Raw genomic sequence first — 14,731 nt, forward strand, 5'->3', positions numbered from 1 at the left:
CTTTGCGATCGCTCTACAAGCGTTTCGTTGACTGGTAAACGCGTGGCCCAAGCGGTAATCTATCTGTTACGACCGAATGCCAATGAGTCACTGGAGCCGACGTCATAAGAAGCTGGGCTGCTTGACCCGTTCTAATCAAGCTGCAGATTGGTAAAATGTTGAATGCGAAAATGTGCGTTCTTGTAATTTGCTGTTCCTATCGAGTAGTAAAGCACAAAGAGGCAAGGGAAGTGTTTATGTTATTTATTTGTTTATTTATTTTCAATACTCTCAAGCACCGAGGCATTGCAGAGGGAATTGGATGACAATATATGAACAAAGAAAATAACATAAATAAACTTGCAGTCTTATTGCAGTAGTAGCGACAAATTGTCAATGCGAAGGAAGATGTACCAGAATAAAACTACAAATAAATGACTGAACTGAACAGAAAAAAAAACACAGTTAATATGCAATATTAGGCACAAAATATGAACGTACAAGTGGTAATGAAAGGGATAAAAAACGAACGAAACGCGAAACAAACTTCAGGCACCGCAGCACATGTGCAAAAAAAAAAAACGAGAGTGGTTAGGAGGAGAGATACATGAGATGAGTAAACAAAGTCATTACAATAAAGCAAGATAAAGTATGGCGAAAAAGAGTGCGATCAGAGATGGTAACAATGTTAGCAATCATTAGAAGCGTGCCGTATGAAGGAAAGATAAAATGCGTTTGCTTTTGCAATAATTCCGTTAACTTTGTGTTTAGGTATAAGGAAGACACTTCGCTGTTGCTTCTGGAATTCCTATATATTTTTTTGGAAAGAGGTAACAGTGAAAAAGAAATTTCTTTGACTTGGGCCGTCACTTTCGTTTCGGGTTTTAGGATTGCTGGAATACGTGTTGTTCATGATGTAAAACAAATCGACGGAACGACGAAATCTCGGACAACTCAGCGTAGTTGCTAGTAGCCAGAAGAAGCAGAACATGTACTGAAGTCAGAAGAAGAGGAGAAAGAAGTACGCCGTCATAAATGGCATGGCCACTATTCAAGAAACGGAAAAAAGAAATTATTTTATATTTACTAATAAATCGATATGCATAGTACCGATCAAAGATGTAATAGGAAGCAAGAAGTTCATATTGTATTCCCGCTGAGAACCATGGCCAATCCCGCCCTCGTGAGTACGTGCCAATTATTGAAGGAAGAAGAAGATACGACTGGTCGGTCGCCATCAGCTGCTCGGCATTCATCGGGCGGCCATTTATCGTACCCAAGAACGAAGTCTCGGTTCGGCTGCGCGTTGTTGTCGCAGCTTCAGGCGAGCACCTTCAGCTTCGTACGTGAGTGCCTGAGCAGTCGCAGAAAATATCCAGTGACTTCTGTTCCACAGAACGCCAGCGCCCCTCACTCCTCCTCCTCTCGAAGCGATGCCACCGCGTCCTTGTTTTACGGCTTTTGCTCTTCAGCTAGCGTTACCTTTTGTAGAAGAGTGTTTACTCGTTCCTACAGATCTGATAAATATCGGCAGATAGCATGTGGAAAGGTTAAAGAAGGGCTATGGCTAGGCTTAGGAGGCGTAGAAGGCTGCTGCGCTAAGATATTCGTGACACAGAACAGCACCCGTAGCAAGTATGGTGTCGACTAGTGTAAGGGCAGTATGTTTTCCGCAACCTTGACGAGGTGGGGGCCCTGCTCGGAACCGGGCCATTTCGTGTATATTTTCTTACTTCAGGTATGCAATCCTCCATAACGGCACGTCATCGCCTGCTCTTGTTATCTGGTACCGCCACGTAAAAAAAGTCGCTTATACGCCCGCTTGGCATCAGCGGAGTTAGTGCGGTTGCGTCTCGGCTGGAAGTTTTTCTCTCCAAATTCTGGGGCGCCAAGTCAGGGTTGCAGTGCTTGTACGGGTTTATATCGTATTTTGGCATGACTTGGACGAGGACTACGCTGATATGTGAAGAAATTCAGGGAAAAGGGGACAAAGGCGAGATTTTAACGAGCTAAGCAGTTTACTTTGTAACCACCGTTCTTATTTTCTCATTCATCCACAGAGTCCGCAGCAACATCTGTGCCTGGTAAGCATTCCAACCGTGCACGGTTTTCTCCATATACATGTATGTAGGACATATAGCTTAATTTTACGAATGAAGAAACGTTATTTACCATTTATACCATTATACCAAAACATTGAAGATGTCTAAAACCTTTTTAAAATCAAGGTGCCCGGATAAGAGAGCTTCTGGAGTTCACTGGTGTATTTCAAGTTGCTGCATTAACAAAGTAACATTTTGAAGAAGCTAAATCTTAATCAAAAATGTTTCCTGCACTCATTGCAGGAACAGACGTTGCAGTGAAGCTACAATGGCTGAGTCTGGTAAGCGCACTGAAACATTAATTACACTACGAACTGAATGTGTCTGAGCTGGTACATATGTGCTGCACATTTGCAACACATCACAAATGATGAAAAAACCCTTCACAGCGTTGTTCTCATAATAAATGCTGGTATATTGCAACCATTGAAATCGATATTGTCTAAGTGAACACAATCTTTCTAGCATTTCCTCTAAATATGGCCGCATACCAGATCTACCATTAGAGTTAGATGTAAACGCGGCCTTTCGATGGAGCGCTCATATTTTACGATGTCTTTAACTCCCACGCTGTTCCTATACAGGCACCAGTGAGAAAGGTATTCGTGGTATGGAAATATTAAAGATTTTTGAAGACAAATGAAACGGTCTCTGCTGATCGCTTTGAATTCCCTTCTAGAACTTGTATTTTAAAACTGACAATTATGTAGTTTTATAAAAAGCGACGAATAGAATTGGCGAGCCGAGAGAACAAAGCATTATTGAAGGCCGTTTCATTCGTTTGCGCGTTATTCACGCTAAATTTATGTTCGTTTTGTACTTTATTCCGCTCCGCCAATGTTGCAGGTTCATTACATTCCTAGTCTTAGCTGCCCAGTTTCATCCACATTGTTGACTTCCTATTAAGGAGTCAAATGGCTGTGATAACAACGGCAGCGATTTGATGATTACAATATGAGCACGGCAGTCATTAATATTATCTCTGATTAGCTTTATCACTTTTTAATCCTGTTATCTAGCAGGTATATCTAGGAGCTTCCAATATGGGATTGGTGAGAAATAGCGCACTTGTTTTTTAGGGTGTCTGCGATGTAAGGAATTTTAGCTGATCAACACTGGTCCACGTTTAGGGAGCTTATGACGCTTTTTGTACTTTGTTTTTTGCCATTGCTGTAACATTGTCACGATAGCGCGGTGACTGCATTTTTATGGGGGTGAAAAACAACAACAACAAAAAACGCTCGAGCACTTAGATAAGTGCAGATTAAAGAAATCACGCAGCAAAAATGATTCACAGTCCGTTTTCTCTGACATGCTCCTAATAAATTGTTGGTTCGGCACGTAAACTCAAGAATTTATTTCTTAACATAATTATCACAACAGCAGCATGCTCGCATTGTTGCAGATGCCGGTTTCAGGACATAAGTTTCAATATATAAAACGGAGGCTTGCCCCAACAATTAACAGTTAACATATGCCTGTGAGAAACGTGTACTGTCGTCATAGGAAAATAATAGGGTAAGAAATGAACCTTTACAAAATAATGGTGCACTTAGATTCAACTCAGCTTTCGCTCGGATTCTCTCTCCTACATGCATCCGTAAACAACGCATATTTAATAAAACTGAAACAGGAAAATATATTCACGTCAGCGATTACATATACGCAAGCACCTCCCAGAAATATTCAGGACAGCAATCAATAGCACAGAAAGTTTTTTAGTTTGCGGCGTATTTGATACTTCAATTTTATCATAGTTACCATGCGATATGAAGATCAATTTTGAAAGTGCCACAATTTTCTTTCTTCACACCTTTCTTCATGACGTCATCAAACGCGAAGTTTATCACGTTCGTACGAATTGTGCTTTTTGAAAGCAATAATAAATGATAATGCCCAGTAAGTGATAAGTACTGTAAAAACTGCTACAATGCGGCCATGCGGCTGTTTTCCTGAATATTTTCCTGTGTCCCGCGTGAACTATAAGAGATCCTGACTTCGCATTAGCTGCACATGGGATCAATTCAAGTGCATTGTGTTGGGAAAGATAAACTGTATGGCTTAAATACGAACGTTGTAAGTACTTCTAGAAAGAAGTGTCTTAATTGAAGAGCAGATTATCAAGCAAAGGTATGGACGAAAGCTGCGAAATGTGTTGAATGCAGTTTACTATTTTTGTTTTATTGATTCGTTTAGAAACGGCGTTGTTCGGTAACTATGGCTATAGTTAGCATTTTTATATTATATGTAATATAGCTAGTATAGATAGTTTTGTATGTCTCTTCCCGATTCGTCAGTGAGTCCGTCCGTATGTCGCCTGTACGCCAAAAATTCCTCCGACGCAACCACATGCGCATGCTCGAAAAAGAAGGAAAATTGAGGCGCGTGATTTGCTGTGCTAGTAGCGACGTCGTTGCTCTCCTTCGCAGCCAAGCGCGCGCGCAGCAGTTTCTCTCCGGCTCCGAAGTAGGTAGGGTATGGTGTGGCAAAACTTTAATGAAGTTCTGCAGATCGTGAGTCTTCATGAAGGGGGCCGCTCCCACGTGGGAACCAGAATGCGGAGCCTCTTGGCCGCATCGTGGGCCTGCTGGACAGCCCAGAGTTGGTCAGCCAGAAGAGGGCTGCGGAGAACCGCCTCTCATCTGGCCGATCTATTATCGATGATAGAGCGTGACCGGGCACACCGCCACAGCATGTGGTCTAAAGCGGCTATTTCTCCACAATCGCAGGCAGGTTGTGAAAATAGGTAGCCCACGCCTCAAATGTACTCCTAAGGAGCAGGCAGCTTTCAATCAGTAACGTCACGAGCAGAACCGGGAACGAGCTGATCTACGCCGCGCCGATGCCTTCTGCCCGGGCACAAGACTAGGCTCGTGCAGGCAGGTGCAAGCAGAAACTGCGTAGTGAGGACCCGGCAGCCTAACACGCCGTCGTTTAGTGACCCGTCGCGATTGATCAAGTGATAAGCACCGCAGCCGCACGTTTCAGGTTCTTTGGCTAACCATCTGTAGAGAGTGCTTGGGTGTCAATATTTTTATCAGTGTAGTTATCCAAAAGCAAGTGCAAGATATATTTGTTTGTCTGCTCCTTCCCTCCAGCAACCAGTCTGGTTCATTTATCTTAACTTTCTATTATTTAAATAATAGTTGCCTTGCATGTTGTTGCGATCAAACTCTTTAAAAGCCTGCACGCAGCAGTCACAGATATTTTGCCTATGCCTCCTAAGCTGTCTGTAAGACAGATTCAGATTGTCGAAGCTAGCATTCAAGGAACTCCAGATACTCGTATATACAGAATTTGGGCGTTAAGTTTTCGATGCTTAAGCCCATAGACACAGGCACGCAGCATTGTGGCTTTGTGAGTAAATAACTTATGAACGAACATTTTTACACACTTCAATATTTACTTGACGAATGGCTTAAGCTTAAATGCTGAATTTTGCTACATATTTGAAAACAGCAATTAAAAGTACCAGACCACTACATATTTCCTAACTAGTTCTTCCCGCGTTTCAGTGATACAGCTAGAAATTTAAAAAAAGCACAAAGGAAGGAAGGAAAAAGTGGAAAAGGAAAGGCAGGGAGGTTAACCAGTTTAGCTTAACCGGTTTGCTACCCTACACATGGGAGATTGGGAGGCAGGGAGATACGATCTCTCCAGTGCTACTCACAGCGTGTTTACAGGAGGTATTCAGAGACCTGGATTGGGAAGAATTGAGGATGAGAGTTAATGGAGAATACCTTAGTAACTTGCGATTCGCTGATAATATTGCCTTGCTTAGTAACTCAGAGGACCAACTGCAATGCATGCTCACTGACCTGGAGAGGCAAAGCCGAAGGGTGGGTCTAAAAATTCATCTGCAGAAAACTAAAGTAATGTTTAACAGTCTCGGAAGAGAACAGCAGTTTACGATAGGTAGTGAGGCACTGGAAGTGGTAAGGGAATACATCTACTTAGGGCAGGTAGTGACGGCGGATCCGGATCAAGAGACTGAAATAATCAGAAGAATAAGAATGGGCTGGGGTGCGTTTGGCAGGCATTCTCAGATCATGAACAGCAGGCTGCCATTATCGGACCTCAAGAGAAAAGTATATAACAGCTGTGTCTTAACAGTACTCACGTACGGGGCAGAAACCTGGAGGCTTACGAAAAGGGTTCTCCTTAAATTGAGGATGACGCAACGTGCTATGGAAAGAAGAATGATAGGTGTAACGTTAAGGGATAAGAAAAGAGCAGATTGGGTGAGGGAACAAACGCGAGTTAATGTTACCTTAGCTGAAATCAAGAAAAAGAAATGGGCATGGGCAGGACACGTAATGAGGAGGGAAGATAACCGATGGTCATTAAGAGCGGATGAGATTAAGAAGTTTGCAGGGACGACATCGCTAGAATTAATACATGACCGGGGTAGTTGGAGAAGTATGGGAGAGGCCTTTGCCCTCCAGTGGGCGTAACCAGGCTGATGATGATGATGACATGGAAGAGGGATGGGGACGATGAAAGATGGGGAGGGGGAAGAGAGAGAGAGAGAGCACATAGCACAGCACACACACATCTTAAGTATGCGAGCACCCATGTGCGTTACGTCTGCGACAGCAGCGCACTCATGGAACGGGCGGTATAACTTGAGCTGTTGCATCATCATCATCATCATCATCATCATCATCAGCCTCGTTACGCCCACTGCAGGGCAAAGGCCTCTCCGATACTTCTCCAACAACCCCGGTCATGTACTAATTGTGGCCATGCCGTCCCTGCAAACTTCTGAATCTCATCCGCCCACCCAACTTTCTGCCGCCCCCTGCTACGCTTCCCTTCCCTTGGAATCCAGTCCGTAACCCTTAATGACCATCGGTTATCTTCCCTCCTCATTACATGTCCTGCCCATGCCTATTTCTTTTTCTTGATTTCAACTAAGATGTCATTAACTCGCGTTTGTTCTCTCTCCCAATCTGCTCTTTTCTTATCCCTTAACGTTACACCTATCATTCTTCTTTCCATAGCTCGTTGCATCGTTCTCAATTTGAGTAGAACCCTTTTCGTAAGCCTCCAGGTTTCTGCCCCGTGGGTGAGTACTGGTAAGACGCAGCTATTATACACTTTTCTCTTGAGGGATAACGGCAACCTGCTGTTCATGATTTGAGAATGCCTGCCAAACGCACCCGAGCCCATTCTTATCCTTCTGATTATTTCCGTCTCATGATCCGCATCCGCCGTCACTACCTGCCCTAAGTAGATGTATCCCCTTACCACTTCCAGTGCCTCACTACATATTGTAAATTGCTGTTGTTCTCTTCCGAGAGTGTTAAACATTACTTTAGTTTTCTGCAGATTAATTTTTAGACCCACTCTTCTGCTTTGGCTCTCCAGGTCAGTGAGCATGCATTGAAATTGGTCTCCTTAGTTACTAAGCAAGGCAATATCATCAGCGAATCGCAAGGTACTAAGGTATTCTCCATTAACTTTTATCCCCAATTCTTCCCAATCCAGGTCTCTGAATATCTCCTGTAAACAGGCTGTGAATAGCATTGGAGAGATCGTATCTCCCTGCCTGACGCCTTTCTTTATTGGTATTTTGTTGCTTTCTTTATGGAGGACTACGGTGGCTGTGGAGCCGCTACAGATATCTTGCAGTATTTTTACATACGCCTCGTCTACACCCTGATTCCGCAATGCCTCCATGACTGCTGAGGTTTTGACAAAATCAAACGCTTTCTCGTAATCAATGAAAGCTATATATATGGGTTGGTTATATTCCGCACATTTCTCTATCACCTGATTGATAGTGTGAATATGGTCTATGGTTGAGTAGCCTTTACGGAATCCTGCCTGGTCCTTTGCTTGACAGAAGTCTAAGGTGTTCCTGATTCTATTTGCGATTACCTTAGTAAATAGTTTGTAGGCCGCGGACAGTGAGCTGATCGGTCAATCATTTTTCAAGTCTTTGGCGTCCCTTTTCTTATGGATTAGGATTATGTTAGCGTTTTTCCAAGATTCCGGTACGCTCGAGGTCATGAGGCATTGCGTATACAGGGTGGCCAGTTTCTGTAGAACAATCACAATCTGCCCACCATCCTTCAAACAAATCTGTTGTTACCTAATCCTCCCCAGCTGCCTTCCCCGTTTGCATATTTCCTAAGGCTTTCTTTACTTCTTCCGGCGTTACCTGTGGGATTTCGAATTCCTCTAGACTATTTTCTCTTCCATTATCGTCGTGGGTGCCACGGGTACTGCATAAATCTCTATAGAACTCCTCAGCCACTTGAACTATCTCATTCATATTAGTAATGATATTACCGGCTTTGTCTCTTAACCCATACATCTGATTCTTGCCAATTCCTCCTTTCTTCTTCACTGTTTTTAGGCTTCCTCCGTTCCTGAGAGCATGTTCAATTCTATCCATATTATACTTCCTTATGTCAGCTGTCTTACGCTTGTTGAATAACTTCGAAAGTTCTGCCACTTCTATTCTAGCTGTAGGGTTAGAGGCTTTCATACATTGGCGTTTCTTGATCAGATCTTTCTTCTCCTGCGATAGTTTACTGGCATCCTGCCTAACGGAGTTTCCACCGACTTCCATTGCACACTCCTTAATGATGCCCACAAAATTGTCGTTCATTGCTTCAACACTAAGGTCCTCTTCCTGAGTTAAAGCGGAATACCTGTTCTGTAGCTTGATCGGGAGTTCCTCTATTTTCCCTCTTACCGCTAACTCATTGATCGGCTTCTTATGTACCAGTTTCTTCTGTTCCCTCCTCAGGTCTAGGCTAATTCGAGTTCTTACCATCCTATGGTCACTGCAGCGCACCTTGCCGAGCACGTCCACATCTTGTATGATGCCAGGGTTAGCGCAGTGTATGAGGTCTATTTCATTTCTAGTATCGCCGTTCAGGCTCCTCCACGTCCACTTTCGGCTGTCCCGCTTGCGGAAGAAGGTATTCATTATCCGCATAATATTCTGTTCCGCAAACTCTACTAATAACTCTCCCCTGCTATTCCTAGTGCCTTTGCCATATTCCCCCACTGCCTTGTCTCCAGCCTTCTTCTTGCCTACCTTGGCATTGAAGTCGCTCATTAGGATGCTGTATTTAGTGTTCACTCCACCTATCGCCGATTCCACGTCTTCATAGAAGCTTTCGACTTCCTGGACATCATGACTGGATGTAGGGGCGTAGACCTGTACAACCTTCATTTTAGACCTCTTATTAAGTTTCACAACAAGACCTGCCACCCTCTACTTAATGCTATAGAATTCCTGTATGTTACCAGCTATATTCTTATTAATCAGGAATCCGACTCCTAGTTCTCATCTGTCCGCTAAGCCCCGGTAGCACAGGACGTGCCCGCTTTTTAGCACTGTATGTGCTTCTTTTGGCCTCCTAACTTCACTGAGCCCTATTATATCCCATTTACTGCCCTCTAATTCCTCCAATAGCACTGCTAGACTCGCCTCACTAGATAACGTTCTAGCGTTAAACGTTGCCAGGTTCATATTCCAATGGCGGCCTGTCCGGAGCCTGTGATTCTTCGCACCCTCTGCTGCGTCGCAGGTCTGACCGCCGCCGTGGTCAATTGCTTCGCAGCTGCTGGGGACTGAGGGCCGGGGTTTGATTGTTGTATTCACATAGGAGGGGTTGGCCAAGTACTGCACCAGGGTGGCCAATCCTGCTCTGGTGAGGGAGTGCGTTACCGGTTCTGGTCACCGGGATCAGGCCACACTCCAGGCCTTTTTATGCAATTTTATCAACACGCGGATTTCTTTTTTTTAATCCGGTGGAAAATTGCCGGCACCGGTATTCGAACCACGGACCTCTTGCACGCGATGCGGGTGTTCTACCTCTACGCCACCGCTGCACCTTAAGCTGTTCCAGTGTGACTTTATTCGAATATCCTTGCGTGAAATTTACGCTACCACCGACGCAACCACGAAGCGTTGTCTGAACAGCTCAAGGAAACGCTCTCCTCGTTTTTAATGCTCACTTTGGTTTGCTTCGAAGGCTAAAAAAAAGCAGAACCCATCTTACGATGACTGTCTTATTAGTGTATCATTGAACGAATATGCGACACAACATATCGTCACCGTGGAAACGAGTTATGTATGAAGGGTGGAGCTCAGTGTGGCTGCCCTTTCGCACTTCTCTCAGAGCACTCCACGCGGTCTAGCTGCGATGCCGTGAATCCTGCTCGTGGCCCGCACGACACACCGGTGCGTAGAAATGCGTTATTCGGCGGCCGGGTTCCTGCTTCGCGCCTCTTTCTGGACACGCTGCATCATCTAGTGGAGCTGCGTGGAAGTCCGAGCATAGCCTGCGGGAGGAGAAGCGCGGCTCAAAGTAGCGTGCAAACGTTCAAGGTTTCCCTCTCGCTTGCCGCACAGACAGTAGAACATACTCGGTGAATTAAGTTGCTCACAGGCTAATTGCAGAGCGACATATACCCAATGCATTCATTGCACAGCTAGATAAATTGTTGGGATGAAAGAAGCTCATTGAAAAGCGGCACATACCCAATAAATTTGTGGCGCAGCGTGCTAATGTGTAGGGTTGCTGTCCTTGCTGACTTCTCGTGACGTTGGTCTGTTTACGCACAGAAACAGAGAAATATAAACGATCTGTTTGTGATTGTAGAGCAGCCCATTTCCAGTGGCACATACCTTGCTACTCATGTAGGCATCAAAGACATTCGTCGAAGAGCGCCACGCACCTACTTGCACATACGCTCTGACCTGAGTTGCCATCGAAGAGGTTCCTTTAAGACGAGCACCGATTCATGCCGAGTGCTCCCAGTCAACGTCAGAGAGCTTTATTTAAACGCGGTTTCTGCCCAGTCCCGATTCTATGGTGACCTATGTCGGTGCGAAAGAGCTTCGTCAAAGAGAGGCAACATATGTACACATTGCCACTAGCTCAGTCACTCAAGTTTTTCGTAGGGCCGCTTTCGTACTCTGTGCCCTCAGCATTCCAACCCGATATGCACTACCCATTCCACCATAGAGTTGCTTGTGAACCAAGTAGGCGGGAAAATGGCTATATATATATATATATATATATATATATATATATATATATATATATATATATATATATATATATATATATATATATATATGTGTGTGTGTATATATATATGTGTGTATATGTATAGTCAGGAATGGCTATGCTACAAAACCATCGTGTACTTCGATAACAGCGCAGCGCAACGAATCTCAGGTGGTCAAGTTTAATACGGAGTCCCCTGGCGCATTTCAGAATCAGATCGTAAGTCTGGTGCATGAAATCCCACAATGTAATTTATCATCCATATAAATAAGCTGCTGCGACGCGTAGGCCGCGCACATTTACTCAGCAGAACGCCCTTTATTTCCCTTCGGTGTCTTCGTAGAATTCAAGAATGCGATCGTTCCTCATTATGGGCTTTCTTGGCCAATCCCGGTGAAAGCTCTTGGGGTGGACAGATATTGTCATTGTTGGTGCCCAAGTATTCTCGCTTTACTTACTGGCTTTAATAATGTGGTGTATTATTGCGCTGTTCTTTACGTGCGAACACAGAAAACAGCGGCTTAGTAGGCGAAAGCCAGAAGAACTTACGATGGACAGGTAAAACGTCGCACGCTTGTGCGCCACAAGCATCGCAGTCACAGATCACAGAGGAGAGAGCACCGTTTTAAGCAGCACACAATAGACGGTCCACATGGCGAACTCTATTTTGCGTTTTCTTTTTCACGAGAACTCAACTGTCCACCCTACGTAGGCGGTGATCTGCGCCATGTGCTGCTCTCTGCACAGCGGCCCGCTCAGCCTGAGGGCTACATTGCCTCTTTGCAGCAGCGCGCGCAGCTCTACGATTCGCTTCTTTAGCACCGGTCCGTACCTTGTGAGGAGGCCTCATTACGGGCGCCGAACAGTAAACAGGGGTATCGAGACAGCGTGGCGCACATGTCGCATTACTTGACAGGTGGCACGATATGACGCTGCTGCTGATAATCACTTAGTGGCATTTCCTTTGAAACGGGGTGGTGACACATAGTCGTCAAGTGCGTGGTTGAAGCACTAAGGTATGCTATACATGCTTTACATTCGACCATTGTTGTATGGATCTCGTTGAAAATTTTCAATTTCTAAAAATTTCGGCGTCTACCTTGTACGCTACATACGCCTCTAGCTGGGTGAATCCTCTCACATTCCATTAGAAGGTGTTGAGTGGCCTCTGCATTTTCGCTGCAGAATAAAATTGTCTGATCTTGTTGACTATATTTTCTCCGATATGTTGTTGTCCTTATGTAGGTAGCTCGAGCCTCAAATAGCAAAGCACTTGCCTTCATGTTATGGTCAAAATCTTTTCTTCAAATTTCTTTCTTCTCATTCTTGTAAATATCCATGGTCTTTTTTGTTTCCATTCCTTGAATAAAATTCACTCTCTCACTTTCCATCACTTTCTGATGATTGCTGGTTTTCCATCTACACTTTCAATTACCATGTAGATGGTTGCCAACATTCCAACATACCAACATATACCAAGCCATTTATATTCTCTTACCCGAGATATTTCTTGGTCCTGTATTGCCACTGTCTGTTCACTCTTTTCATTGAATACCATTAGACCTGATTCTCTAACACTAAATTTCAAACCTAAACTGTTGCCTTCCTGTCCACAGATATGAGCCAGACGTTGCAAATCATTTTGCCTGTTAGGTAGCAACGCAATGTCGTCCGCATAAAATAAACCTGGAAGCTGCTGCTCTACTGCTGTACCCGCCTGTTTGTATCAGAGATGAAACCTGATATTACTTCCTTCTAGCGCCCTCTCCGTCCTCTCCATGCACTTCATAAACTGCGGTGGGGATAAAAGGCACACCTGCCTCAGTCCCTTGTCGATATAAACTTTCTCCTCGCTCCTCATCCCTTCCTATTCAACGCAAACGGTATTTTCTAGGTAAATCACTCTCAGAACCTGTAGTCAATCGTCACCTAAGCCTTCACCTTACAGAATATCCCACAAAATGTTGCGGTCTGTGTTTTAATAGGCCCCGGTAATGTCTAAAAAGGCCACAGATAACGGTCTGATTTCTAATCTTGATATTTCTATACACGAGTAAAAACAAATAAGTTTACATGTAAACGCCTGCTTATTCTAAAGCCATTCTCAAGTTCTCCGAAAATGCCATTATTCTCTGCCCATGCTTGCACCTTTGAATTGATTACCTGTATTGCTATTCTGCAAATTACTGATGTAATGGTCAATGGTCTATACGAGTACATTGTTTCTCCCCCTTACATTTATAAATTAAATTCATTAAACTTTGTCGCCAACTGTTTCGTTTTCTTCTATGTTTTAAAATTCTTCCCACTGTTTTCACCACAGCTTCCTGATACTTTGGTCCGAGTTAATTATTAGCCTAACGGGAACCTCGTATAGCCCTGTGGTTCTGCGTTTAGGAATATTCTCTTCGGCTTTCTTCCAGTTGAAATTTGTCAGCGTCAGCTCCTTTTCCATCTGGTTTTCTATCGTGCTCTTTTTTCTTCGAATTCAACCTCGCCATTGCCTTGGAAAGATTTGGCTGTTATTTTTCGGATGTAATTTAAAGCCGCTTCCCCTTCCAGTTTGTTTCCATCTTCGTGTAGGATTTGCAGTATTGTTGACTTCCTGCCTAAAAATTTTATGTGGTTGCAAAATATTCTAGGTGCGGCCTGCTTTTTCTCACGTATTTCTGACAACCAATGTTCATTTTCACCTGTTATCTTTGCTTGAACCAGTATTTGAACCATGCACTTTTTCTCTCAGTATATTTACCATTTACTGGTTACTTCATCCTGCGGCAACTGCGCCTTCTTTGCCTGCCTGTGCTCTCGAGATGCTTTCTGTCGTTCTGCGATCGCTTCTCGTATCTCCCTGTTCCACCAGCTTTTCGTTTTCTTTTTTTTCCAACGAACATGTTGTTTCTCTTTCCGTATTTCTGTCCTTATTACACTTAGAAGGTCACTATATTCCCATTTTTTACTTGGCCATTTGCCAATTTCTTCCTCTACGCTAGTGACTATATTTGCTATTTGTTCAGCCTTCAAATTTGGACTGGCCATTTTGCGCTCCTTGCTCTCTTTCCCAACTACACATCCCATTTTCAATATGATGCGTTTATGGTCACTCCCTATGCTGTTAAACCCTTCCTCATCGATGACCATTTCTCTCAACTTATCATGAATTCCTTCTGTCATCAGACAGTAACCAGTGGTCGATTGCCAGTTTCCTACTTCCCACGTGATCTGTCCTTCACACTTCGGCCCTGTATTCACGATAACGAAGTTATGTTGGCGAGAAAGGTCTAGCATTGACTTCCCGTTGTTGTCGGTATAGCCATATAAATCCTGTATGTGGGCATTCATGTCACCTAATAGGACAATTTCAGCACCATTCCCGAAATCCCTAATATCAGCACTTATCAGCACTTATGCATTCCACTAATTCTTTATTGTTACCTGTGCAATTATTTCCAGTCTACAAATAGCCCAGCCAAGTTTTTTTCCAACTCATTGTACCTGATAACCAAAGATGCTCTTGACATACGGAATTTACTCTTCTCCATTTAGCTCCCTGATGGATAAGCATTCCGACTCCCCTCCCTTTCTTTCCAACTTAGTTATGTTGCACCCTTC

At 43.9% G+C, this 14,731-nt stretch overlaps 1 long non-coding RNA gene across 1 annotated transcript; it reads left to right on the forward strand.

The window, feature by feature from the left end:
* Nucleotides 1–1,244: 1,244 nt before the first annotated feature.
* On the forward strand, nt 1,245–2,363 carry LOC142560459 (uncharacterized). Its single transcript, XR_012823375.1, has 3 exons — nt 1,245–1,325; nt 2,040–2,063; nt 2,325–2,363. It is a non-coding gene; the product is annotated as an uncharacterized LOC142560459 (long non-coding RNA).
* The last annotated feature ends 12,368 nt before the right edge of the window (nt 2,364–14,731 follow it).

Source organism: Dermacentor variabilis, chromosome 10 (assembly GCF_050947875.1).
Source record: "Dermacentor variabilis isolate Ectoservices chromosome 10, ASM5094787v1, whole genome shotgun sequence".
NCBI lineage: Eukaryota > Metazoa > Arthropoda > Arachnida > Ixodida > Ixodidae > Dermacentor > Dermacentor variabilis.